Source organism: Miniopterus schreibersii (genome assembly GCF_964146895.1).
Source record: "Miniopterus schreibersii genome assembly, chromosome: 11".
Lineage (NCBI taxonomy): Eukaryota > Metazoa > Chordata > Mammalia > Chiroptera > Miniopteridae > Miniopterus > Miniopterus schreibersii.
Window position 1 is genome coordinate 34920774 of NC_138111.1, and position 24916 is coordinate 34945689.

The window sequence follows — 24916 nt, forward strand, 5'->3', positions numbered from 1 at the left end:
AACTTAATCATCCCCTTCCTGGCCTTCCTAATATAGAAGATAAATTATAGATGTCTGTCTGTGCATTTATTTGGGGATTTTTTTCTTCGCTCAAGCAGGGAAATGTTTTTACCACTGCATACTTTACTAAGTCCAGCATAAAAAGTTATAATTTTGCTAGCTCACAAGTGGCTTCCTGAGCCCAGTGAGAGCTTCACTCTTTCAAGACCCAGAATAGTGGCAAGGTGGGTTCCTACAGTCAGTCTTCATCCTACACGGCCAGCTGCACACTTCTCTGCGTCCTGTATGGCTGGTGCCAGCCTAGCAGTACTTTAAATATCGTTTTAAAATCTTGCCTTCCATTGAAAAAGTGCTGCTGGACAGTCGGTCCAAATCTATAAACACAGGAAAAGCTGAATGGAGCTAATTTTCTTGAGCTTGGATCTGATTATCTCTCTGGATGGCCAGGACTTAGAGTTGAAATCTTTATGTTAAAAGGCAGCCAGTGCTTGTTTACTTAAAGCAGAAGTTCCAAATTGCACAAATGGAGGTCATTTTTAAATCATGTTTTCAAGTTTTATACTAATGGCCTAATAAACTTAATAGGCTTTTTATTTTATACACAGTGTAGCCAGACAGATAAGTGGATGAAAGTGTGGGGCTGATTTAATGCTATCATTAAATTAGTATTTCACAGGTGCCTTCCTCTGTAGTGAAAGCAAACAAACCACCCCATGAAGGGAATGACTAGATACGTCTCTGAACACACTGCAAGGATGTGCCTGCAGGAGCTCGTAGCTCCTGGCTTTCATTTTGTTATTCATCAGCAGTATGGCAAGTGTCACAGTTGTGCTACCAAATACTAGTGGCAAGAAGAGAGGCCATGTGGAGAAAACTTCTAGGAGTTAGCCTTTAAGCAGGTGTGGGCACTCACACGGGTGATGTGAGGTTAAGGGTGTAACACGGGAGACCGTCTTGGGGAGGAAGAGGCAAGATTCCGTTACTGTGGTTGGTGTGCAGGACAAAGGCCCCAAACAGCCCAGGGACTGAGCTTTATAGCTGGTGTGAGGAGACCCAAGTATAGAGATGTGAAGACAGTAACAGGAAAATTAGGAGGAGGCCGAGGGAAGGAGTTAGTTGACCTGAGATGCCCCACAGTCCTCATCAGGTTAGAGGAGTTAAAATACCCGCAGGCTATTACAGAGCAGGTTCAGAAGCTTTTAAGAGGTAATAGGCTGAAGAAGTGAGAGTCTCGGGTTAACCTGCATGCAGGTGGTATCTGCAGCTCGAGGAATGACCTAGATAGGGTGGAGAGAAACATAATGGACTAGTATAGAATTCAAGGGGAGTGAGTGCACAGGGGGTTCAGCCAGAGGGGAGAACCTGGCCAAGGAGAGAGGAGGAGTTGGCAGAGAACCTGGCAGCAGTTTCAAGAAGAGGTGACTAATGGTGTCTCATACTACAGAGCAGGATACAGACTGAGACAAGACCACAGGTAAGGCCTCTGGAGATCTGAAAGAGCTGCCCACTCAGAATAGAAGGTTGACTCAGAGAGGAAGATTAGGGCATAGTGAGAAGTGAAGACACATTTCTTGGTCTGACAGTGAAAAGAAGGTAGTTGTGGTCACGCCAGGTGACTGAAGGGGACTGATTTTTAGCAAAACACCCTACTTCTTTGATTCACTTATTACTATGGATTTAGAGCAATTGTCCTCATGTGGGACAGGCTACGTATTATGTTGAAAAGCTCTGCCTGGTTTCATGGTCCAGACCACATGTCTCTGGAACGAGAATCTCAATGCTGGAGGAGGAAACGTAGAACCCACGCTATCGTTGGGTCTGGGGACTTCATCCCACGAGCTGAAAACCATCCCCTCCCCCACACTCTTCCATTCCCTGCCACCTGCCAGAACTGGGGTGAGCAGAGAGCCCCACTTTGGAAAGCAGGAAGGGTAGATTCCTGCTCATGGGATCAAAAGCAGGATTGTAATGGAAATGCTACAACTTGCCGACTTGGTACTTGCTCTCATCCTCAGGCTCTTTGTAAATCAGAGACTGGAACAAACAGAGCTGACAGCTCTGTTTAAAAAAGCTTTTGGGGAGTTTGTAAAGAAATAAAAAGAAACCTAATGCTATGTGAAACATGTAACCTAAATTCAACACACGCACACACACACGCCTTTATTAAGCCTTCTCAACATGTTTTACCTATAAATTGTTTTTTCATTAAGTTAAACAAAAGAAAATAAAATGGTCTTTTAAAAATAGTATGAAGTTCTTTCCTTTTACTATTAACAGGCATTAACATTCAGGGCAGGAACTTAGGTAGATGGCCCTCTCCCTCCCCCTGCCTGGATTGGAATACAGTGTGTACTGCAGCGGATCTGGATCCCTGCAGGTTAAACAGAGATCTAGATAAGAAGTGTGATATCGTTAAAAATGGTATTTCAGGGAACTGTACACCACTAATTTCACAGAGCTGAGAGATGTGGGTCAAGTTCTAGATGCCTATTGAAAGTGATTGAATTTCACAACAGAGAATTCCATGTTTGGTAAAGAAAGGGCCCTGAGGTAGCGAGATGCTAGTGCCCAGCCAAGTCCAAGTTTGGGTTTTCCTCACACTTGAACCTGGATGGGTCTGAATTTCACTCTCTTGCTTTGCCTAGCGTGCCTTGCTTAACTTTTTGGCTTTTCTGTGGTTTTAGAGGCAGTGGTGGTTATATGACCAAGAAGGTCAGCTCTCGGTTTTCCATGATGATGGAAGGGAGGCCTTAGTGATGGAGAGAATTTGGAAGAGGTGTGGGTCCAGATGGTACTAACACCTCTTGATTCCACAGAGTATTTCCACACTGTTCACAAAATTCTTTCAATTAAATATTTATTTAAAAGGACTGGTGGTAAGAAGTTATGTTTAAATCTCTTATTTCATGTTTATTGTTTTCAAGGTAAAATAATATAATAGGAGCAAAGGCTTAGTTGATACACAGCCTGGTTATTCCAGAAATAGTTTTTAATTGCCTGCCTAGCAGACCCATTTATAAAGTACTCAGAGTCTATATCATAAAACTAATTTAAAGTAATTCTGTAAGGGACTCTCCTTAATTTTGGTAGTCTTCATCTTTTTCCTTCTGCCATAATCGTGTTGAAAGCTTAATGTGTGCTTCTAAAGGAACTGAGGGCACCATATAAGGGGAAGTTTGGGGTAAGGTCCAGCCTTTTTTTTTTTTTTTTTTTAAATTGATTTTAGAGAGAGAGGGAAGGAGAGAGAGAGAAACATCAATGTGAAAGAGAGACATCGAACTGAAACCTAAGTATATGCCCTGACCGGGAATCGAACCAGCGACCTTCCTGTGCACAGGGCAATGCTCCAGCCAACTGAGCCACACCGGCCGGAAAAGGATCGCTTAGACCTTGCATGCTGCCAAAGATACAAAACTTCTGTATGAAAAACTGGTACTATTCACTTACTCCAGAAAAAAAATCCAGGTTTCCAGTTTGTTAAAAGGTCGAGCTAATTGACTTGATTACTTGTTAGTAGTCGTGTATATATATTTCCAAACTCTTTATATAACACAACACAACAGTCTCTGAAATATAAAATGTTCATTTCTTCTGCTCTGGTCGATTGCACTTGGCTTTCATAGGAAGGTTCATCTGCAGTCACAAGACCAAGAACTAGGCACCTCTTCAGTTCCCCAGAGTTGGAGGTTCACTATAGGGTAAACCGAATTCTTAAATCACAGCTTCTGCCCACATCAGTTAGAGAACAGAAATGCTTGTGTAGGCCCAGGAATGCCTTTCACTGAAAAACAGGTACTTCATATGCCAAAATATAAAGCAAATATAAATGGTATTTAGATTACTTATTCATTCAACAAATATTTGGTAAACCAGACCCGTGAACCAAGCCCTATGCCAGGAATGAAGTTGCAGCTTGTGTTAGTTTCTCATTCCTTTGACTAGAAGGTTTATTGTATGTATATTTTGACAAAAGTATATAGTAAATATAAGAACTAAATTAAATGCTTTTCTGTGTTTAATGCAAACATAAAATATCAATGGATGCTTCTGTTTGGTTCACCTGTTTTTAGTTCTCACATTCTAGCCAGTCATGACATTTATAACAAATGGCAAAGGCTTCTCTTTAGAGTTCATTGCATTGTATTTTGTATTGGTAGGTCGTGGAACTGACTTTCACAAGGAAATTAAAACTTAGCGTCTTTGCCCTTAAATGTTTTAATAAATTAATATCACCAGTTGTGGCATTCGTTTTTTGGCTGTAGGTAAACCATATTTGTTTCTGCATGTTTAATTTTATGATTTTCCCCCAATGATGGCCATATTCTTTGTTTTCATACAAAATAGACCTCATTTAAGCCAACAAAAAGAAAATAACTGGTGTGATAATAAGCTGGTTTTATATGTATACCAAGCGTCATCAAAATAGGAGCCTGAAGAATCATCCTTTGAGGCTGTGATTGAAAACATAGCTTACATCTCTAGCCAAGGAGCCATGATACTTTAGTTTGCTTTTATTAATTTTTATTTTTTATGAAAGGGGACTTTTTGCAAAAAAAACACGTTTGTTCATCTTTAACAAGGTTCTCTGTGCTTCTTTTATTTTACCCTCTGTAATTACTTTCGCTTTGTTGATCCTAATTTTTCCCGCTTGTTGCCTCATTATACTAATTTTCATTTCCCTTGTTTCCCTTCTTTATTTCTACTTGTATTTTCAGAGATATTTCTTCACTAAGATGCCAACTGACCACTCTTAGGGCATAAGTCTGTGTAATTTCTTTTGGGCTGGGACGAAGGCACAACGGTACTTTTGTTTTATGTCATTGAAGTCATTTCTGGGAAAAAAGGCAATAACCACAGTGAACTATTTGCAGAGCTTTATCAAATACTCTTTTTTCCTATTTTTGAAGTGTCCATTTCCCAGAAAGACTGGTTATTTGTCCTTTGAAAATAAAGGGTGTTTTTTCCCCAAATTAAACTAAAATTTTTATATTTCAAAACATTGAGCTCCTAAGGGGAGCAGATCTTACATGTTGAAATGATACTCTCTTAAGAGAAAAGCTAAATTCATACCATTATCCTGCTTACCATGCCAACCTGTGAATTATACCATGTGCACCTTTGCGCCTATAGATTGCGTTAGGTGCCCGGCTCCAGCAGAGCTCACATTGTGTGGTGGTGCGCTGGCTTAGTATAGAAAAGCGGGAGATGCTGGCCTTGCCTTGGCCTCATCTCCTTAAAAGGCATTCAGACTTTTGTTCATGAATGAATAGGGCAGCCCAGGGCACAGAAAGTAGGACACGTTCACATCTTGCTGATTTGCTTCTGGTCTTAGGGACCATTTAAAAAGAAAGAGTACGCATGGACACACCACATGTGAAGCAGCGAGTGAACAGGTAACTCCCAAGTTTCACCTGTGCTTAGTCTGGCCTCATGAAGGATCTTGCCTATTTTCATTTCTTTTGAATATTTCCTGATAAGTTCCATAGCAAGTATTTCCAGAATTTTGATGTTAAAATTGATGTGACCAGTCACGCTTAAGAAATAAGTGGGGGCTATCAGTTGCATTATGTCTAGCCATGAAGTTGATCAATTTGTTTCTCATGAGACGTGGTTTTCAGCCATTGCACTTTATAACAGTCTTAAATACATTCATCTGGGCTGCAAGTGACTTAAAACAAGCAAACCTGAGTACTTTTCCAGAAGCTAACTCAACAGTCTTCTCTATTATGTACTTATGGGTATAAGAGTTATATACAGGATGTAAGAGAGACACATGATCCATATGAAATAGTGGCTTTATATTTGGGTTTCAGGATAAAAATCAGAAAGAGAGTCTTCCGATTTAGGTTCAAAAACAATTTGAACCCCTAACTCATTTTTTCCTTATAGCAGTGGCTTGTCATTATCATATCAGCACATCTCAGCAAGCTCTGTCCTCTTGCCTGGAGGCACTCCAAAATTCATTTAGGTGGTTTATGTAATAGCGGGAAAGATTCTTAGAAATGGGACAGAGTGGATATAAGGTAATTGCTTTCTTCTAATGAAATAGTGCCTTGGTTTTTTGGTCATAATTTTACAAAGATCCTAAATTGAAATTTAATGGAATAATAGGGCACGCCGCAGTGCGCTGCTCTGTATCATATCCAGCAGGCCTGTCTCTGTGATTTATGGTTGTGCATATCATAGGTTCATTTTCAAACTGCCAATTGATCAGGGTTTCTCAGGGCTTGACAGAAAATCTAGAATTATTGTTGCTCTACTGTATTGTCCGAAAGACTGTCAAGTTCTTGGTCAAGAGAATGGTTTTCACAGTTTACTTTCCTGGTAAATGGTTTTGAAAATAAACTGTTGAGCTCACAATTACTGAAGACAGGATCTGCTATTCATCCAGTAGTATACATAATAATAAGAACTGATCTAATTAACCATTTGCCTCGTGCACGGCCCTGTTAATCCTGTTTATGTGCATCATTTCATGTAATTCCCATAGCATCCCTTTGAGAGAACCACCCCATCTTCATTTTCAAATGAGGAACTAAGAAATTTAAAATATGCTCAGAGCCACACAGTAGTGTAACTTTAGCTCAGATCTGACTCCTGACTGCTGCTGACAATTTCTCTGTTTTTCTGGGTAGAAAAACTATCAAGTAGGAAAATGACATGCAGTGTACTCTTCTAAAATTTCCTTCCTATTGGTATAATTTGGTTGATCACAACTTTTACCCACTTTTGTCTCCCTATTGTACTTTTCTAAAATACCATAAGTTTTTATAGAATGAGAAAAGGGAAAATATAAGGCCTGCTGCAAAGTCTTTTCTCCACCTGTGCATGCTTGAAGCTGTACGCTCAAAGAGCCACAATTTTGAGAGCCTCGGAATTTATACTCCGGTGGGTGTAAATTCTTCAATTTTATTTTGTCTCTGTTTCCCCACAGGTAAAATGGTGATGAAATCGCCATCAAAGTCCTAATGAGGGATTGCTGTAAAGTTCTTTCAGCTCTTTATAGAAAATATCATTGTAAATTCAAGGCCAGAGATATCATTCAGATATAAAACAGGTTTCCTCATTAGATACTGAGATCCCTGCGCAGCCTATAAAAGGTGCTCTGTTTTGAAGGAAAAAGAAGAGTAGGCGAAAGAGCACTGTGCTAGGAGTCTTCCCATCGCCCCAGAGTTCAGCAGCAGTGTTTCCTGGAGATGATACAAGCATACCTGGAAAGAGGGTGTAAATTCACATGGCAGTGAAGGGCTGGAAGAACCAACCAACTTGAGTGCTGCTGGTGGCCAAGAGTGTGGGAGCCAGGGACAGCACACCCTAGTCAGTGGGCATGGGGCTCCTGGGCTTGGCAGGGCAGAGCCAGTTGGGAAAGCATGGTTGCCTTGGTTATTCTGCCCCTGCACAGCTCGCCCAGTTCCACTCCATCCCTTTCCTGGTTGCTCTGCCAAAGCCCTTGTGCCTCTGAGCTGGGAGTCCAGGCAAAGGAGGCTCAGTCCTAAGTAGGTGAAGTGGTCAGGTGGCACAGAGGACACTCAGAGTCCACTGAAATGAGGGCAGGGCTGAGTGGAGTGTTTCCTTCTCTGGGTTAACAGACGTGAGCATTCTTTCAGCTGGAGGAGAACCCCGCCTGGTCACACGAAAGCATGGGCCTCACCTGACCACTCAGTGCAGGCAGACCAGCCCGCCCCCCTTGGGGAAGTTCTGGCTCTTTCCCCTTTATGCTCTTTTTCACAGAGTGTGAACTCCTGATTCTATGTAGGTGGGCAGTAGAGCCCCATGACAAATAATCTTCAGCAAAATCTCATTTTTTCATATCCTATTGACTCTGGCACCTGCTCTGTTTACTTAAGCACTCAGTTGATAAGAACAGGAATCTTTGCTGATTTTTCATCCAGAGCTGGAAGAGAAAGCCTCTTAAGCCAAAAAAAATAACCTTCCCCTGAAACAGTGCATCGACAGGGAAGAGCCAGCTCAGTTGATGTGGGGGTGAACGTTGCATGAGGCTGGAAAATGACGGAGTGGAGAGTAAGGGGTCTTTGTAGCAAGCGGAAGTAGGGCAGCAGCAATTAAAGTAGGCAGAGCAAGCTTCCCACTACATCCTGCTGCCAGTGTTTGTAATAACCTCTAGGGTGGGACGGGACTGGGAGGGAGTCACCAAGTTGGAGACTGATGGGGACCAGGCAGGGACACAGTTACTGCAGCAGAGGTATATGTAATTGCTTGGAGATCAAAACAAAAAGCAGAACACTTAGAACAGTGATGTTAAGATGGGCTTGATGTCATTTACCTGTTGTACTGAGTTAGGGTTCCTGTCAGTGACCTCTGTATATATACAAGAATGACCATAGAGCATAAGTCCTGTATACTTTCTGGGGAAGCACAGATCTTGGCTCCCCACACAAAAGTACCCAGAATTCCCAGCTAATGATACACATCAGAAAAAATTTATCATTGATCATTTAAAATTTTGTGGCAGGCGGAGGAGGCATGTCCTACACAATAGGCATCCTGTTTTGAGGGAAGTTTATTACAGAAACTTTTCTTTGATCATAGAGGGAAAAAATGGGTCTTCTATCTGAAAACCTGGTCTCTGAATCTTTGCCTCTTAGCATGTAGGTAAGCCATACAACTCTGCTGCTCTCTCCCCATTGTAGAAATGTCCTTGTTGGATGAAATAAATATCTGTTCACATTAACAAACACAGGTTTGCATGGAACGAAGGGCTAGGAAGTTACATACACCAGTGAAGGTCTAGGAAAGGGCAATATCTTCTATTTTTTTTTTTTTTTCAGGAAAAAGTTATTGGTGGTTGCAAGGTTCAGAGCACTTTATTTAGGAGCTTCAGAGGGGAGAGAAGAAAAGTGGTAGTGTCTCCCCAGGGCACTCCTAGAGCCTGTGTGCGACAGACAGGGGCATGGAGATGCACATTTACTGTGTGAGCAAGGAGACAGGAGTCACTCCCTGGGGATGGGCACAAGGAGGGTCAGGAAAGCCTTCAGAGAAAAGGAGGCATTTGAGTTGGGTTATGGAGGACAAGAAGCACTTTTTAAGGATGGACAAGGGCACATACGGCATAGAGAACCTCAAGAGAGAAGGTATGTTGGTGTGAACGGGCTTGCCAGGCTCAGGGAACTGAAAGGAGGTCCACTTCGCTAAGATTGAAGATGCAGAGTGGGAGGTGAGAAGACCAGGGGAGATTTTAATCAGTTGCGTGACGTGATTGCGTTTGTGTTCAGAAGGCACGATTTGATAGCAGTATGGAGGCTGGATTTGAAAGGGAGCTTCCTGAGTGCAGGAAGATGAGTTTAGAAGCTCTTGCTGTGATCCAGGTAGGAGATGATGAGGTCCAGACCCAAGGCAAGTGGAAGTGGAGCAGAGGCAAACAGTATGAGAGATGGGTAAGGAGTAGATTGAATAATGCTTAGTGGCTAATTGGAAGTGGGATTCAAGAGGCAGGGAGGGGCCAGCACTGTCCAGAGTTTCTGCCTAGGTGACTAGGTGAATAAGGACACTGTTAGCCCTGACAGGTAAAGAAGAGGGAGGCCAGCTTTGGGGGCTTGGGACATACCGGAATAGAAGGTGCCTGTGGATGTCAGGTGGGGGCCCAGCAGACATCTGGAAATACTGGCCTGGGATTCAGGTGAAATGCTAAAGTGGAAAGGTAAGGTGCTACTGGTATTATAGAAAAGGGAGAATGTAGTACCAGAAAATCACAGAAGAACACAGTTTTAGGCAGAGTGGTCAGTATTAGCAAATACTGAAAGGAAGACAAGTAAGAGAAAACCTGAAAAGGGCTCTTTGGATTCGATCATCTTGACCAGAGCAGTGTCAGTGGACCAGTGGAGCAGGGAGGTGACTTATAACAGGCTAGGAGCCAAGGGGCGGGAGACAGGTCGAAAAGGCAGTATGGATGACCATTTTAATTCCATTTGGCTGGGAGAGGAAACAGAAAGAACTGGCAGGTAAGGTATCCAGGGGGTCAGAATTAAACCAAGCTTTTATTTTTAGACTTCGTATAGCTACTAATTGAACTCCTGACGCCACCTCAATATCAAGGCTTTTACTGTAGCCTAGGAATAGGGGTATGTACTCTATGAAGCATATAAAATCTTTAGTAAAAAAACTATTCCTTATTTCTAAATAATTCTATTCTTTACATTAAAAAATTTTTATTGGTAACTTGCAAAATATTTTATTTTTAAACTTCTACATTTGAAAACAAGAAAACCTAGGTTAAATAATATAGTTTTCCAAAGCTGAATGTGCTCATTTGGAGCTCAGTTTTTCTGCTTGAAGTACAAAAACAACTTTCTAAAACTCCTAAGCAGGAACATTACTGCTTTGATGATCTGGGATTAGATGAACTGGTCAATCTCAGTTGTGACATCCTTTTTTCCCCCCATTGGTAAGGGTTTAAAAAAATTCTAGAACAGACGCACTTTTCTTGTCTTCCACGGACAATTCCATCCCAAATGTCTCCTGAGAGGCACCTACCATATACAGGAGCCCACCTTCATCCTCAGCGCACTCGCCTCCAAAATCAGGGTGGCCGGCTGGCCGTGCCTTGCCCACTTGCTGCCAGGAAGGAGGCCTGATCAGCGTTGAGCTGTAGGCGCCTTGGGATTATTTTGATGAGCTCACTCCTGCTGACGTGACTGGGTACAAGAGGCTTGGTTTTATCCAGGACAAGAAGCTGCTTCTCCCCCTTATATCGTTCTTTCATCACTGGGACTTTGGTTGGATGCCGCTCTCGGATAAGCTGGACATCTCTTTGTTCAAAGGTGCGGCGCAGCTTGAAGGTGTTCTTCGATGGCATGGCACGAGGCTGGCAGGGTCCTACAGCTTTAGGTGGCAGCGGGTCCGACTGTGGCGATAGTGACTTCCCTTATCAGTTCTCTTTTTCAAATGGTTTTAAGATGCTTGTTTTAAGAGTCATGTTTTAATTCTCCCATCCCTGCGATGAGATGTTATATTCCTCTCTGAAGAACCCTTGGGAGTCATCTGTCACCCTCTTCTACAGTTAAATAAGCGATGCCCTTTGCTGTTGGCTCAAGTAGGGGGAGGGTGCTCTCCTGTGACTCATGCATTCTCATTCAACAGCATGTTGAGCAATGTGCTTGGTACGAGGGCCTAATAAAGCCTGCTGAGGATGTTGTCACCGAGCTCAGATTTTCCTCAATGGGGCTGGATCCTGTCACCACACATCCTTCTGTATGCCACGCTCTGAGGCACTTCTCAATGAAACATTTATATTTTCTTATTATGTCTAAAATAGTGTTCTCTGACATACTATTGCTTTTTGCTGCTACTTATCTCTGGTTTTGAGTTGGATTTTTAACACTACTGGTGTTCTCTTTCCTTTCCCCCCCACAGCAATGAAGTCCTTGAAAGGTTTTCCATCCCTTGTGCCCCATAGACTGCCTTAAGGGAGGCCAGAAGCCATCCCCAGTGCATCTTGTATGCAGGCATTGGCTCCGATGAGAGGCCAGTGCCACAGCCCTCAGGAGGACAGAGGCTCAGCTCCCTGGATAGACTGCTCCTTGTTTCCACCACACTAATTAATTGTCATCTCAGATGGCAATGAGACCAATTGTTCTGCATTGCCCTGGCCAAGCCAACTCTGGAAGAGGTATGGGTCTGCCAGCTCTTCTGCAGTTGGCCAGGAATCTGTGTCCCAGCAATTTGTCTGGGGAAACAAGCCAATATGGGGTTTGAGTTTTGATTTACTGCCTCAGAGATGCCAGCTATGGAGGTGCTTGTTAAGAGTGTTCTAGTGAGATGGCTTGTGGACCTGTGAGAGTGATTGGAATTTAGACATGTGGAAGTGCGTGATTTGCTTGGAAAATGGAAGTTGCTTTATTAAAGTGGGCCTGTGGCCCTTTGCCACTTAGCACATCATTGAACTTATAATCTTTATTCTTTTATTGACTTTGAACTTAAATGAGGAGGAAGGCGGTGATGTTACTATACAGGAAGGCACTGTGGGAGACGTTTCTGGACATGTTGAGGAAAGAAAGGTGATTAAACTTTTGGCAGTGGCTTCACAATGGCCCTAACGAGCAGGGGCAGGTGGGGCTGTTCTCATTGCTTCTGCTGGAGCAAGTAAGGCAGAAAATCACTTACCTGACATGCGAGAGGCTCCACATGGCTGCTACTCGAATCCAGGATGTATAACATGACTACACTGCCTGACACATACAATGACATGGATTCAGAGGGCCAGAAACTGAAATGGGCAGACCTTCGTCTAGGCCCAGGGCTGCTGCCAGCACATGGCATGCCTTTGCAAATGAACAAGGGCGTCCAGTTACAAAAAGCATATAGTTTTTTCCTGGCTGAACAAGGCACACAGCTTGGCAAGCACAGTGCCGGCAGGGTTGCAGGCCCCGGGTTGACCCCACTGCGCTCACTTTTGCACGAGGCACAAAATGCACAACCATGTGTGGAGGACCTAGCCAGGCATGTCTTGACAAAAGACTAGTTCACACGCTTTGCGACCAGCTGATCAAAATCTTTATCTCCCTGCTCTCTTCATTCCCAGCCTGAAAACAAAAAAGTTCATCCATTACAGAATTGTAAGTGCCCCACCTAAGCGGTGTTCTTCAGGAACTCCATTTTTTAAACCATTTTTCTCTCCCTGCCAATTACCCTGCCCACCCTTCCTTTCTGATATCTGCTGTAGCAAATGCTGAGGCCACAGTCTGCCCACAGGACGTGGTCTTTAAAGGAGTCATTTCCTCTCCCATCTCCTCCAGGCCACTCCTGCGTGTTTTTCGTGGCACCGGCAACAGGAAGGCTCGTTGAATAACAGCGCTGAAAAGGCACTTTGTTGTTTATGTTATTACTGTGGGTTTGCCTCTGCTTAATAATTAGCGTTTCCGGCTTTCTGAATTTATTTGCCAAAATATTTGCAGGACTTTCGTGAACAAATAAGGGATGGTTCTCGACAGAACTGACCACTGCCTTGTAGGCTGAACAAACTCCTGGCAGTCTGAGTTTCAGAGGACGGATCTGATCTGCTCAGGGAAGGATTATCCCAGTAAGGGAAAAGCCTCCTAGATCTCTAGCTGGCATTGTTGGTATCTGAGTGACCACGGTGCCAGGCAGGTGGAAGTGGTGCGGTGTTCCTTGCAGTACAGGTCAGGTCATTGCTGGGGAGTGGTGAGTCCGTGGGTTGTAGTGGCAAAAGACCGGTGCACATTCCACCCAAATTCCTGAGCTCCATCTCATCTATAGCAGGCGATAATACTGTTTGCCTAGCATAGCAAGCAAAATTGTGTTTGAGGGGTACATGAAAGAAAATGTGTGTGCAAGTGCTTTGCTAACTCTACAGCATTATACAAATGTTATTCTATTAGGTAAGCTTTGAGGATGCTGTTGTGCAGAGGAGGGTTAACCAAGGAGAGAGCCTTGTTCACGACATTTAAGTTAAAAGGGGGATATATGCTTTACTCTGCTGCATGTTCTCATATAAAGAAGAAAATAAGGTGATAAATAGTCCAGTAATCTCTCTGCTCCCTAGATAACTTACCCTTCTAACTAGTCCTCTGTCTGCCTCACACTTTGAAGAGGTCTGTTCGGCCTGCCCAGGATCGCCCAGGCCTCCAGACTGGAGAGTGTGCGACTCTCGGAAGGGGGCAGCTGCTACCACAGCTCTTGCCTTGTGGAATTGCAGGTCCTGACTTGCCATGTACCTTCTCATTTTTCAAGAGAAGGCAGAAATTAGGATTTTTATGTGAAATTTCCCCGTTTTTAATGTTGGAAACTATTTCAATATTTTTAAATAATATTTTGTATATCAACAGAATGTGGCCAAAAACACATTTTTAAGCTGTGTTTTGCTGGACTGCTGGTTTGTGACCTTCCCTAGGTCCTTGAGCACAACTCTTTCTTTCCTTAACAGTTACATTCTCTTCGGACCTTCTTGTCTGTACAGGTCTAGGCCCTTCTGTTCTTGGGTTTCCTGGTACTAGACCTTCCAAGATACTGCTCTTTCTTCCAGAGGGTGACTTCTTATACCCCTCACTTTTTGTCCACTCCAGAGTATGTATTCCTTGTAAAAGTTCATAGTAAGTATCTCTACTTCTTTTGGTGTTTCTGGAAGAGGAGGCCATCTTTATAGCGAGATGGCTGAGAGACTGAGGGAAGGATTAGTGCAGGGGTGGGCACAAGCCTTGCCATGGTGAATTTGAAATTATTTTCCCTAAGTAACTTTGGGGGTTCAAGTGAGGACATAACCATGCTCAGATGAAACTGCTTTTTAAAATTATGTCCACAAAGGAACTCAATAGATTTTCTAATGTTTCCTATATTTGACAATCTAACTTACATATCTTTTTTATGACAGATGGATTGTGAGGGATTTCCAGGATCCCATCCTAAGTTTATAATGAAATAATACACTGAAGGAAGTCATTTACCACCAGAGAATTTTTTTGAAAAAGGAAGGCCCAGTGCCAGCTTAGGCTCAGCAATTGCTTCGGACACTTGCCACTGGCTTTATTAAAAGAAGCAAACAGTAGACATAACCAGGGGAAAGCGAAATGCATTTTAATTTTTCTGACAAGAACTGGAACCAAGAACTAATGCAAAAATGAATTTTTTAAAATCTTTAGTTCTTTGAGCTATATTCCCAACCAGTCAGTCTTAAAATGCTAAAAAATAATTTCACGTTAGAGTAGATCTTTGCAATTTAGCAACACTTTCATCTATAGTATCTCATTTCACCCCCACAAGTTTCATGATGAGGTAGGTAAAATAGTTTCCTAAAGAGATTTCTAATTTTATTTTATGGCTTAAATGCAGATTCACAGATGCTAACCAACCTGCCCAGGGCACATGGAGAGCCTGTGGTATATTGAGATCCACATTCTCATCTTTTTTTTTTTTTTTTTAAATATATCTTTATTGATTTCAGAGAGAGGAAAGGAGAGGAAGAGAGAGAGACAGAAACATCAATCATGAGAGAGTCATTGATCGAGCCCGCAACCCGGGCATGTGCCCTGACCGGGAATCGAATCCCGATCTCCTGGATCCCAGGTCGATGCTCAGCCGCTGAGCCACACTCAGCTGGGCTCATCTTTCATTTTAATTTCTCCTGACAATTTGTGATTTTCAGAATATTAGGGATTCGTCCTACACTCAGCACCTGGTTGAAGCCTGAGTTTTCTCCTTGGAGTTTATTCTGATGGTTTCTTTTATTCCTATGCATTTGTCGCTAGTTAAAATACTCACGTCTTTGGGAGAAATAACATAAAGAATAATGTAAACATCCATTCAGTCAGTCAAATGGGTCTTCCCCCCACCCTTTATTTTAAAGGAGGAGGGGTCAGAGGGGATAGGGTGGTTGAGGAAGAGACTGGCGGCTCTGTTACCGTCTCTTCCAGTTTGCCTTGGTCTTGTCCTCCTGCCCAGGTGTGGAATTGGTGGCACTTTCCATTGCTTTCTGCCAGGAAAGGGCTTACGGGGTCTGTTTGCACACCATAATCTGCTGGGAAACAGGCTGTCCTGGGAACCTGAGGTTGGTATCTCTTTCCTACCTCAGGCATTGCTGTAGTAGAAATCATGGTCAGTGTGGCACCTCTAATAATGGATATCATTGCACTGAGGTAGCATATATAATTCTAGGAGCCTTGCAAATGAGGTATATACTCATCAGAGTATCCCGGGAGTCCCAAAGGCAGCCCAGCTTGCTTGAGCCGTACACCTGGAGGTCTCCGAGGCAGCAGAGGGGCTGTCCTGCCAAGACTGAGACCATTCCAAGGCCCCGGAGTCAGCAGCATGTGGGAACCAGGTGACTATCTCTGCGTCCCAGCATCCCCGGCCTTGGAAAGCATGCTAAAAGCACGATGCCACACATCTTTCAGCGTTCCTGTCTCTCTAGGCAGCCTTTAGCGTAACATCTCCAAAACATAGCAAACAGAAATCAAAATGAAGGAAAATCTCTTTTCTCCAAAACAAGATTGTTTTCCATCACCAAATATTAATTGGGTTTCTTTCTACATTCCACCCAATAGCATGTCTAAACTGGTTTTGATGAAAACCGGATCCATTTTGTTAGCTGAGGAATGTTGTCTGTTGAGTTTTTTCCTTTCTGCTCACACGGTCCCGTCAGGATTGATCAGGCCATAAAGAGGGAACTCATTAGATGGTTTTATTCCCGCTTTCCTCACCACGGCCAGAGCACTGGGTCTGGGTTGTAGCTCCAGCCGGCTCACACTAGGAGGTACTAGCATCCCTTCTGAAGAACAGCTGAGGGTGACTTGCGGGCAGCTGGGGAAGGCCTGCGGGATGGTGTAGCTCCGTGGTTGGACTGTGATGACATCTGTCTGGGAGGGCGGGGGAGATAATCAGGGAGTTAAACTTAATATCATTTCTTGGGCCATAGAAGTCCCCCTGGGGAGGGATTTGATTTATTGAAAATCAAACTCCCATGTCAAATCGTCCTTAAGTGATTTCTAAGCTATACACCTGCAGATAAATCAAAAGGCTATTTTCATTTTTAATGATTTGGCATATATTATGCAGAGCTTTCTGAATAACTTAACTGAAGGCATGGTTTTGGGCAATAGAGGGTGCTCCCAACTTACAGACACAGGACAGGATTCTTTACCTCCCCAAGAAGCCACTGCGCATCCCTGCTAAGAAATTACCTCTGACTCGGTTTCTCCTTTAAAAAAAAAAAAAAAAAATCTCAGTGTTAAGGATGGTGTCTAGTCAGAGTTATTCATGTCAGAGGACTTTTACCAATGTCAAACTGTCTTTTAAAAAAGTTGGCATAATTTACATATGGTTTGTTTCACTTAATTTTATTTATGTACATAATTACTTATTAATACTTGATACAACCCTTGATAAATCTAAAACAAATAATAATGATTATTGTAGATTCCTTTTTAATAAAAATTCTAGAATGCAACTTAGAGGCAAGGAGGGAAAAGAAACATTGGCATAAAATGTAATGCCTACTCTGAGAAATATACCTGAAAGGAACATTTGTACCAAATTGCAGTGATTTTGCCCAATTTATTGTGAAAATTGCAGAATGATGATTGTCCCATTGCCAATCATTTCTCTGTGGCCATGCTGCTTTAAATACAATGCTGAGAGCTTTGGGCTATTTTCCTTCCATGTGCCCTTGCTGGAAATGTCAGTGCAAAATTTGACTTCACTGTGAGATGCTGGATAATTTTTTTATTTAAATCTTTCAATATCTATTTTTAATGCCACTCTCTTACCACAAAGCAGTTAAGAAATGTTCACTAATATATGTGTTATGTGTACAAAGAATTTTTTCCTTTATAGGTCAGCCTAAACTCCCATAGGGGGCAGAAAATATTGAAAATTCTTTGTGTGTATTTGTGTGTGTCTGTGCTTCAAGCCATTTCAGTCGAGCTGAGTTTTTTAAAAGCATGAATACATGAGGCGTGATGTCTGGAGTGCACCAGAGCAGGATGGGGCCCAGCAGCCAGTGCAGAGGCAGTGATGTTCTTCCACTCACGTCTCTCACCAGAGTACAGTCCGTAGGCCTTCACAGTGCTGGGAAGCGGCCATGGATGACCTGCTCTCCCCGTCTACCACCTTCTGCCCCTCTCTCTCTGCTGCTGTCCCTGAAGGGAAAGGAAGAGTATGAATTGTGACCTTGGGCTCAGAGAGAAAGGAACTGCCCCTGCCAACTCAAGGCGCACGAGCCAATAATCTCCCTCCCACCCCTCCCCGAGGCTGGCACATTCACATGACCTAGACTCTAACATTAATAATGAAGGCTGATCATTCACCCATTCACTGTTTTCTTCTAAAATATTTGATGCAGACATAAGACTTATATAACATATAAGTCATAAAACATAATGAAATGCACACATCTGCACCAAACACCCAATTCACCTAACTACATGCTAATCCATTCATGTTTTTTAAAAAAGAGGAAATGTTCTATTTAGAAATACATGAATTCTTTCATATCACCAGACTACGTATTTTTTAAAAAAATCATTATTCAATCAGCCATTCACCAAGCAAAGTATGCATCCAAAAGGGCAGAGGAAGAAATGTAACATTTTCTTTTGAGAAATGAAACATGTGCTTCTTGAACATTTGCAGAGAAAAATGTCCAGGTTCCCAGACAGGAAAAATGAATTAAAGATGAATCACTGAGTCATCTGGAAAGGCTATACTCTCCAGTTGCTGGCGAAGAAAATAAAACAGACAGTCAAAAGTTGAACTTGGCCCTCTCGGAAATCTCAGCAGTGTTAAAAAAACAGAACTTTCTGTCATCATAAATTGGGCCTAGGAAGGCTAAAGTATTGGGGAAGGCATCTTTTGGTTAATGTTCTAATTAAATACATAGTTCTTGTGTATTTTTCAGCTTTCTTAGTCTTATCAGAAAGACGAGAGTAACATTCAAGCTTGTAACCCACAACACAGAATAAGGTAGTTACTTTTAAATAAAAAATTTTTGCCATCTCCAAATCTGATCAGATGGTGCCACCAAGTAGAGCCAGCTCTCAACATTGAAATTGTACCTTCCTGCCCTCCTGGTTCTTGTCATTCATGGAGCTTCATTTAAGTTGTGGCACAAGTGTTGTTTCGGGCCAGGCAGCCAGCGCTCAAGTCCCCTGCTGTCCCTGGCAGTCCCAGGATGGTCTCAACAACTCCATGGAAGCACATGCTAGAAAGTGAAATGTGATCTTTTTGTGGAAGCCTGTATTCAAAATCAAATCAAATGAGGAGTCCTAAGCAGAGTTTGGTCTGTGTATAAAGGCTATAATTTGTAAGTGTCAAATTCCGGCCCTTCTTTCTCCAACATGCTCATCCAGGGCTTTGGGCAGCTAGTAAACTCATTGTTTCTGGAAAATGTTGCATGGTGTAACAATTCATGGGGAGCAGATTTCAGCCCATTCAGAAATCCTTCCCTAAATCCTTCTTTAGTTACCTTAGCCCCAAGTCAATGAATGAAGGACTGTCTGAAATAAAGCAATGCTTGAATGGCCATCTCATTTTACTGTAAAAATTGAGACTCTGGATGAGGCCTTATGGTCTTGGTCAATCAAGACTGAATCCCAGTTTGGGTTAACACATGGTTCAGAAAGAACTGCTATATTCACCTGCTATAACATAGTGTTCACCAAAGGAGTCCTGGGGAGAACAGAGACAGAGTGTGAGAACCAGAAATGGAAGTTCTAGAGCAACAAAGGAAGGAGAAGGGCAGTCCCCAGCCCGGCCACTGTGGACCCCAAAGATGATCATTGTAAAGAGGGTGCCATTTAAGTTCAGCCCACATGTCTCTTATAGAGTCAGCTCTCAGAAATTAAAGCTTTCTTTCAGAGTAGGATTTTTTTTCTCATTAGAGTCACAAGTCTTGTCTAGAAATCATCTTTTGTTCAGAATTTCCATTAAAAATCTTAGCTGCACCCCAGTAAAAATGATCCAGGTTCTATTTTGAATGTGTACATTTATTTATATCAAATTCATGAGTGATACTGTCCTTTGTAGACAAATTGCTTGTAAAGATCAATTTAAAAATTAAAATCACTCAGTATCCCATTTGGTTTAATAGCCCTTAATATTTTGATTTATTTCTTTTGGGAATTTTATGCATGTGGATTTTAAAAATAAAAATGGTGTTTTACTATGTTACAATCTACCTTTTAGTTACAATATTGTATTTTTAACATCTTTTCATGTCAAGTAATATATTTAGAAGTCATTTTGATGCATTTTTAGGATAGTGATTTTATTCCTTTTTTGAAAAAAATACTTTCAGTCAGTCATTATGGAGAGACAACTTTAAATAGTCACTCAGAATCCTACCCCTGAGAAACAACTGTCGTCGGCATTTGTTGAACATCATTTCAGATGCACAGAGAGAGCAACTGATTAACTTATGTCTTTCTATATAAATGTTACATATAATTATTTAACTTAATTTTACTTGAACTAAAAAGTAGTAGAAAAAAATTAGGGAGACACTGAAAAAAAGTTACTGAATTTTAGGTAAACAGTTCTTCATAAAGGAAATAAATTCCTAATAGTTCCTTTTACAACTAAAAGTTACAAAACAACATCATAATTTTGAAATCATTAGTGTTTAAAACTGAAGATTTATTGCAGGCCACATCTATTTTCTCATTGCTATGGAAGATAGGAAATCAGAAATCATTATGTCATTAAGATGAATAATAATATTCACAATGCGTTCTATAAACATAAATTCCATGATTTAATTTTAGTTGTAGGCTTAATAGATACAGGATTTACAACATATTTTCTTTCTCAAGTTGACTGAATCTAAACATCTTTTAGTTTTGTTTTTATTATTCCAGGAACCATTGATGAGTACTATGAAAGTTATATTCTTATCGCAGTTCTTTAAATCATTAGATTTAAAGTATTAGGTTTTCTCTCCTCACTAGTCACTTCTGGTCTTAAGAGTGTGTAAATATATTGTTGTATGGGGTGGTTTTTTTTGGTGGAGTTTAATAACTGAAAAGAGAACTACATCACCCAGTAATATGTCATTTTGCTAATCTGAAGTCAAAAATTCAAATAACCAATAAATACCATGACAGAACTTGCCTATGTAATGCTCTTAAGACTCAATCAATTCAAGGCCCCCAAAGTAGATCTTGCCTATTCCCATCTTCTTAGTCAGGTTTTTGAAAAAGCAGATTGGAGGTGGATTTTTGTTCATTCCAGAAACTGTTCTTACTACCAAATTTCACAAGTCGCTACCTTTCCAGTACCTGTGAGGTCTTCAGGGCAGCGCCTTGTCCTGCCAGCAGGTATGCCAGGAATCAGATGCCTTGGGTCATTTTAAACGCAAGTGGCCCAGGCTTTATTCTCAAAGTAAGGTTTGTAATTCTTTCTAAAACCAACCAGAGTTGCAGAGTATGGTGCATTAAATTTGGCTAATGATGTAGGATCTCCACAGTGTTCTGTAAAAAAAAAAAAAAAGATGGAGTCATAGTGTATTTTAAAAATTCTTTGCCAAAAGCTGTTCAAGCCATAGACTGTCCATTTTAGTTAGCCTAAAGGCATAAAATCAGATCTGCTGAGAATCACAAGCCTTAAATAAATTAGTAAAAAAGCAATATACCACCTTTATTTAACAGTTCATAATGTATGCCAGAAATAATCTCTCAATAGTCAGTGTTTCCCAAAAATGGTTGTGTAAATTACAGGGGAGCAAAATGAGGAAGTGGGGAATACTGAATTCCATCCATCACAGATCACCTGCTGTGCATCTGAGAGCTAAAACAGAAAGCTCAAACTGCCTTCACTGTTTCAGTCTGCCCTCACAGGTACAAATGCATAGTTGTAGGGTGACACTAAGTCATTATGTGCAACTATTACTTATTTTCTGTTTTAACACAGAGAATTTTGACATTCAGTTTCAAAATGATAGTATTTATTTGGTACCTGGTACCTAAGTTCTAAACGTATTATTACATATTTTAAAATGTTTTCTATGAAACACACACACACATATCCAAAACCCTCAACACCATTTTCCATGTGGTTTTAATTTATCAGACCGTAGGAATTTTGGAAACTGTCTTTGCCTAGATGTTGGAAGAAAATGTTTTTTCTGCAACAGCCAAGTCTTTCATACTTTAACTATTGGATCAGCTTCTCCTTATGTAGAGTCTTTTCTGCAAAAGAAAGAGTGGCAATTGTACGAGCTACATAAAACATTTGCCTTATTGAGCAAATTGTCTGCTTAGCAATAGAATACAGGTTAAAAATGTGTGTGTCTGACCAGACTCACTGCCTAAAGAGGAAGCGGAGCTTGCTGACTTCCTTGCTCTCTGAAGCCGCTGTTATATCCTATGAGAGAGATTCTCAGAGAAACTTCTCAGGTCCCAATTTTTCTTCAGCATGAGCATCTAAGGAATTAAATAAAATAAACTAATAAATAATTAAATCAAGTTGAGATACTCAGTTTTACCCCCAGGATATCACCTATCTTTTCAAGAACAGTTTCATGTCTTTACATGGCCAAATACAGAGGCATGAACCAGATGACCCTAGAGAGCAATGAGAAGTTTTTACTACAAACCCTGGGAATTGTCTGTCATTAACCGAAAGTGGCTGGGTACCAACCCACTAGTTGTTTACTTCTGGTCCAAACAGGTACCTGAAACAGAAATTCAGGACCAACTAAGGCATTCTCAGGAAATTGAGACATGCTACTACCCCCCAGGAAAAGTCTAGTCAGAGAGATGATATTTAAGAATATAAAATAAAGCAGGAACAGCACATGGCAGTATAGAATTAGCTGTTAGACTGTGCAGCACACACTGCCATAAATGCTGCTTGGAGGCAAAGCGGAGAAAGGTCTATGAGCTGGTACAGTTGGCACCTTTCCTGCAGGCCTGGCCTTATCTGAGCAGTGCCTTCGTGTGAAATGCAAAAGGCTTTCCTGTGCGTGGACACTGTGTCGGGCCAGCAGCACTCGGCGGGGTTTCGGTTCCCACTGTCCCCCTGGGCTTAGGGCCTTGTATGGTACATAACGTAACTGTACTAGGTAACTGGGCTCCCATTAGCTTCCTCTTCTGGGCATCACAGATTTAAGTGTAAGGATGGGCATGTGAGGAGCTCCTAGAAAGATCTGCATGTTTCATCAGTATGTGCACTTGGGGGATACCTCTTATTTGAACACCGCTTTGTCTGCATTCTTGTTCACGTTTCTTCCTTTTATTATTTGTCTTCATACTTGTCTCACTATTTGCATCTTTGTATCTTTTAAAGCGCTCATCACAGTGCTGTGCACAAAGTAGGTGCTTAGATATTAAATAGAATAAAGTATTTCGCACATACCCTGCAAGTGTTGGGAGAATAATGGTAAAGGTGAAATAGTCTTGAAGGGCTGGGAGATGAGCATTCCGTTAATGCGTATTAACAGGTGATACCTGTTATCATTGACTTGGGTTCTCCCCAGATCATGTTTTTGGGGTTTCCTAGGTGCTTTTCTAAATTCTAACATTAACTTTCTGGGTGCTGTGGTTGCTCGCCTACCTAGATACATATTTTGTTAGCATATCCTGGGACTCCAGGCGTCGCCTGCCGGCATCCTGTCCCGGGTGCCCCATGTCCATTGCTCCCGCCCTGGTGCTGCCCGCAGTAGGGTGTGTGCCTACAGCTCTGCAGACCTGGGCGCACAATCTGTATCATAACTTTCAAACCAAATAATGTGAGTAGTTAGAGCAAGAGCTCTGTTATTGGACATCTGGATTTGAGGGAAAAACTGTCGTGGTAGGTGAATCCTCGGGTGGATTTACTTCGTTCCTTCTCCAGCTCCTGTCCACCGTGAATCAGCAAGCAGGGAGCGAAGGACACTTCTGGTGAAATGAGTGGGACGGCAGCATGTGATGGGTGCTGCACGGAGAAATTAAGCAGGAGATTTTTGTGCCCCATATTGAAAAATAGAAAAGCAGCCGGGGGGGGGGGGGCGGCAAACGTGCTCTAAATGCTGCCCGGGGTGTGGGATGGATTTAAATCTCTGCAAAGGATGTCTGTGACCTACATGTGCTCGCTCCTCGGTTACCCAGAGCAGAGGCACCTCGGGTGAGAGAGGCACATGATCCGGAGCCGTGGGGGACCCTGCTGCCGGTTAATGCGCTCAGAGGCGCCCTGGTGGGGGCCGTTGCATCCAACTAGTTTAGGCCACAGGGGACCCCGGCACTGGAAGGAAACCAAAGGGGAGTTATTTGAATACATAAAAATGTTCATGAATACTTACTGCCTGTAGTTAATCCATTTCCTTAAAGATTTGCTTTTCAGGATAATATTTCACAAAAGCGGAAACTGTGTTTCCGTGATCTGAGATGTAATCTTTATATAATAGTTTCCATTATATCACATGGGCATTTTTATAGGCACAGTAATATTAAGATCAAGATGTTTAGTGATTTGAGCAACTAAACCAAATATTAATACATGGAGTGTGAAACAGATAATCCTAACAGATTGAAAGTGGGTGTCTTCTGGGGCTCAGAACACCAGCGCGTAGTTTTCCACTGTACTATATTTAACGGAGGCTTTTTATGATGCAGCGATACTAATTAATAATTTTTCCACTTCCCAGTGGCTGACCATTGTAGATATTATATCAGAACAACACATCATCAATTATAAGCATGGTGATTTGATGTTGCATTAGTGGAAGTGGATCCTGTTACTACACTGCTGAGATTATACAATTTTTTCACCAAAAAATAATTGGCTGTTGTCAACAGCATCTGTTGAGCACCCACCATACAAAACCATAGTAGGAGACACTGGGGGAATGAAAATAGTAGGCACAGTTTCTCCCCAGGTTCATGGCATTTGCCTGCTGACGCAATTATGCTTGATGTCTAAACCAATCTTTAGCAGAGTTCAGAAGTTTCTTCATAGCTCACTCTATAGGACAGAATTCCTAATTTTTCTGTACCTCCCTCTTGTATACCACCAACCCAGCAGGTAACCAGTGTCTATAGTATCCAGTGCAAACGTCCTTTCTCATTTCAGATTTCTGATTTTGGGGTGGCTGACTGAAAACACAGAATATGAGCCAAACTTTTTTGATCATGTACCCCACTGATAAAAATTATTTTGGCTTTTATTGAAATTATGCTTAACAAAATGTTGAGTCCTTTGTAATGTAAAACATTTTAATGTTTTTAAAAATCTGATTAATTCTATGTCATAGTGATTCAGTGGTCTGGTTCTAAGTTCAGTTTAATTTAGTACTTATTTTTAATGACTCATAAATAAAAAGATATCACACAAGATATGAAGTTGTAAATGGAAGAAACTGTCTCATTGGCTGTGCCTGCTAAACCATAGTGCTCATTTTCAGGCCCATTCACCAGTTATGCAAAGGTTTTTAACTGGAATTTTGCTAGTAAATTTCCATCTTCACTGGTATCAACCA

At 41.8% G+C, this 24916-nt stretch overlaps 1 protein-coding gene and 1 pseudogene across 2 annotated transcripts in view; one reads left to right on the top strand and one right to left on the bottom strand.

Annotated features, from left to right (window-relative positions):
- LOC308564270 (guanine nucleotide-binding protein G(q) subunit alpha) overlaps positions 1-24916 on the top strand; it is a gene marked incomplete at its 5' end in the record, with an annotated part of 243396 nt that overhangs the window by 132064 nt on the left and 86416 nt on the right. The window lies entirely within an intron of this gene.
- On the bottom strand, positions 10411-10813 carry LOC308564010 (microtubule-associated protein 1 light chain 3 beta pseudogene; annotated as a pseudogene). Its single transcript has one exon. The product of its transcript is annotated as a microtubule-associated protein 1 light chain 3 beta pseudogene (transcript).